Source organism: Dendroctonus ponderosae, unplaced genomic scaffold (genome assembly GCF_020466585.1).
Source record: "Dendroctonus ponderosae isolate FM_Combo_2020 unplaced genomic scaffold, Dpon_F_20191213v2 Dpon_F_20191213_7, whole genome shotgun sequence".
Lineage (NCBI taxonomy): Eukaryota > Metazoa > Arthropoda > Insecta > Coleoptera > Curculionidae > Dendroctonus > Dendroctonus ponderosae.
The window spans coordinates 768,169-772,192 of NW_026018916.1; the positions used below are offsets into that span (position 1 = coordinate 768,169).

Genomic DNA, 4,024 nt, shown 5'->3' on the forward strand with positions numbered 1-4,024 from the left:
GCTACTGATATTATGCCTCTTCTTGAAACGCTCTTCCCAACTTTTAGAACAAGCAAACTCTTTGTTTTTGATTTTACTCCCCATTTGACTAGCATTTTCTTGCAAAATACTGCCACTTATGGGAAGGTTTTCTTGTCTTTTTTGAGTAAACCATTTAATAAGTCCCTTGTCAACCTTTTCATGTGCAGATAATTTTAACTTCCTACATCTAACATTTGTTTTGTCATACGCTGATAAAATGTTTTGCCTGTTTCTTCATATTGTTGCAACAGTAGACTTTCCAAGTGCTAATTCCTTACAAATGTCACTCTGTTTTACTCCACTTTTTATTTTGTTAATAATCTCGTCCTTTTCATTTAGTGAAAAAGCTTTGCGTTTTTGTTTTTCCATTCTAAAACGATTTTCATACATAACGCGGCAAAAAACAACAAGTCACTGCCTGTCTCTCGCTCTCACTAATATAAACAACTCCACACTATTCGTTTTGCAGAGCGTGGAAGTTCGTTATAAACGGAAAGTGAATATACAACTAACCTAAAAAGTGATCGTTATATCTGGAAGTTCGTTATAAACGGATTCGCTATAACCAGTAAAAAAATACGTTGGTCTTTATGGACGACGTTTCAATTAAAGGAAAAAAGTTCGTTTTAACCGAAAGTTAACTATAACCGGTTCATTATAAGCGGACTTTACTGTACTTCCAAAGGTATGCTCTTGTTGCAGGATTAACTAAAAGGGCTAACAAATAGGATCTAAGACCATAGCCACTATCACCCGTATTAAAAAAAAATCAAGAAAATATAATAAACGGTCCCTAATCGGGCGATAATCAGCCACAAAGTGCCGGTTAATATAATCGTTGTTTAGAATACACAAAACAGTGGTTAAGCGACGGTACAACACATTTTTTAAACTAAACGACGATTAAATTTTTAATCAATGTTTAGTCAAACGGTGCAACCGGGCATTAGGCATCGAACTCACTTGATTTGGTTTTTGGGTCTTTTGGTGGCATCAGCGGGTTTTCAACATTTTTATTGAAACCATTTAAAGCCGGTTTCTTATTGATTAAACAGAGTCAATTAACTCCTGTAAACCATCGAAATTTCAGCAAATAACTGCCAAACTGACCGAATAATAACCGACTCAATGTATAAAATTGGTTCTAAATATACGCTGGCAACGTAAATATTAGAGTTTCTGTACTTCTACGCGCGTTGAACAACATTGTCTTTAATTTTCACCTACTTATTGGCGACTGTTGTTTCCTTTGCAAACTATGCGAACCCATGAATGTTATGAACGGTTGAAATTTTCTCAAATTTGAAATTGCAAATAGTCCAGGTGTCTAAACATGCAAGTAACTTGTTCAACTATGTTTCCTATGAGATGACATTTCATGTTCCTGTGCCTAAAGTGTCCAATTTATTTCCGAAATAAATGGACATTTTTGCAAAGGTCCGACTATTTTGAAGTTTGAAGTCACGAACTGTCAATTATGCTCTGCTGTCAGCTTGACAGTCGGCAAAGTTCCCGAGAGAGTTTTTGTGTGGTTTTTATTACAGTGATTAATGAAATGGGAGGAAAAAACTTTTTAAACAAAGTTTAGATTTTTTGGAATGTACGAGTAGTTTTCCTATTCAACCGCTTAATATAAATACATACCCTGTATTGTTTAATATCAAATAATAATCTCTTTGCCCTAAAAGCTTACGCTGATAATATTTTTCTACTCACCATTACAGACTCGATTTCCATATCCAAATAGTTAATTACAAAATTCCCAAACTCCTGAAAATTGGTTCATAAAACTCCCGAATGTCACTTGCTTAAAACGGTTTTGCGAAAATGCTCGTCGGGACGTATGAGGTGACAACTTCCTCTTGACAGTAAACGTCCACCGGTTTGAAAATCGCAAATTCGAGTTTTTCAAGTAAAAATCCCACTATCGGCTTGGGAAATTACATAAAACGGCGACTAAAAAGTTTATGTTTCCGAAAATTAGCAAATTTCCACGATAAAGTGAAGACATTTTTGAATTTTTGGAAATTTTGAATGAGCAGATCGTGCACGCGTATGCGTATCGGCCATTGAACAATATACTGATTTGACAGCAGGGCATAAGATACGAGGGTTCTGTGAAAACTATGTAGTATATTTTACCCGATTTACCCACACTTTTTGCTCTATTCGTAATTGCGGAAAATACGCCCAGTAGTAGGTCGGCCATTATTCAGCCCATTAAATAAATTATTTTGTTAACCGCAGTTCTTTCCTTTGCACCATCCCAGCTTGCTTTGAAAGAAAACCAAATTTTAATTATTCTTAGTCCAATTTGCGCCAGTTTCCTTTTATTTCAATTCCCTTCGCCTTTTCAAACTCCGGCACGTTATTACTTATTCCCCTTGTTAAAAATTAACAAGCTGTTTATTTGTGTTTTTTGCTGCACCGCTGGGTGAAACAGAGGCGGATTTTAAGTGTACAAAAGTTTAAGTTTTAGACGCGAAGAACTGGATTTTGTAATCTCTGACCGGTTTAGAAAAACCGTAAAATCGCAGTGTTTTTTCAAAGATGAAGTGAAAGTCCGCTTCTGTTGTATTCGGTACACACAAACCCGCCGTGTGAAATGCTTAATTTAATTTCAAAACACTTTTTTTTCCTGCGAAAGCGTCGGGAGTTACTTAGTTTGAACTCCACTGTTTGACTTTGCCGTTTGCTTGTGTATAGGTTTGATGCAAATTTAATTAGTTGGGACCGTCCCACGGGAATCTGCTTTGAATTCCATCTGGTTTTTCGACCAGAACGCATCCTGCGGCCATGGTTTAATAAACTTTTATCAACTAAAACACATATCGTTAATGTCATTAAATTTATTTGGAAAAATCGCAGAATGAGCAAAGTGTTTTTATCGCGGGCGTTGGAAGAAGAGCAGAGAACTCAATTGATATTTAGCAGCTGGGAAACGTAAAATGTTCTATGCAAAAACCTCATTGCTTTTCCGAGGATTAGCAATTTCAGATCGTCCCACCCGTTTACACAATTCCCAAAATAATTACATTGTCTATTCCAGCTGTTTGTAACTGATCGCGTTTCTTTGGCAGCACAGTTCCAGTTTCATTGCTTCCTCGGTCGTTTAGATAACGTTCTCGCCTGCCACTCCAGACACAATTATTATTCAAAAAAACAGCCGCATGAAGTGAAACAGGCCGCAAATCTGGTTTGGACCGATTAAACGTGGGCATCGTTTTCCAAAAAATAAACCAAACTGAACTGATTTTGCGAGATGTGAACGTTTAAAGTTTTTCATCGCTCATGTAATTGGCTTGCGCCAGATTCGAATAGTGCGGTTTACGTCCATTAATAATGCAAACGTCCGATGGGAATAATACATAAACATGTTCTCTATACACATGCTGGTTCATGTACTGACAGCTTTCCGATGCAAAACTTGCGGCGAAACGAAGCCGATCACTCAATTTATGACGTGTTTAGAGGGAATATAAAAAATGTAAAACAGCAAAATAGGAGCGAATTTTTTTGCACTCGTAAACAAGAGTGCACTCTTTCATTGAACTTCAGTGCGGAAGGTTTAGATATTGAAATTTGTACAGCAGCCCCAATGAAGAAAAGTTCGCTCTTAGCAGTGGAGTGACCGGATTGTGTCAAAAAATCAACTATTGAAACTTGGTCTGCAGGTTCTCATCAAGAATCGTTGTGTTTCCATCTCCAGGCTTTGGTTGAGCCTCGCTTTGAGGCATCGTTGGATAGAGAATTGAAAACTCGATTCAGCCGTAACAACATGGGTGAAGAAATTCTAGTAGTTTTAACCCAGAAAGCGAAATTTCAATAGGTGCAAGATTATTCCAAAATTTCATGTTTTCCGCCCCGTTTTTGCTTATTTCTCGGAAGCAAAAGGTGTTAAAACGCTGATTTTTACATCATTCCAGAGACAACTAAATGGCGTTTTTAGAGAGTGCGCCATCGATAAGGAAATGTTGGCAGTTTTCTCAAAAAAGTCTTGGTT

General features: G+C 37.1%; 1 protein-coding gene and 1 long non-coding RNA gene across 2 annotated transcripts in view; one reads left to right on the forward strand and one right to left on the reverse strand.

Annotated features, from left to right (window-relative positions):
• Positions 1 to 2,090, reverse strand: part of LOC125505158 — a 20,443-nt gene extending 18,353 nt beyond the window's left edge. Inside the window, exon 1 of the long non-coding RNA XR_007281963.1 lies at positions 1,738 to 2,090. This is a non-coding gene — a long non-coding RNA (uncharacterized LOC125505158). The remainder of the gene's footprint in view (positions 1 to 1,737) is intronic.
• LOC109536544 (1-phosphatidylinositol 4,5-bisphosphate phosphodiesterase epsilon-1) overlaps positions 1 to 4,024 on the forward strand; it is a gene marked incomplete in the record, with an annotated part of 48,466 nt that overhangs the window by 22,497 nt on the left and 21,945 nt on the right.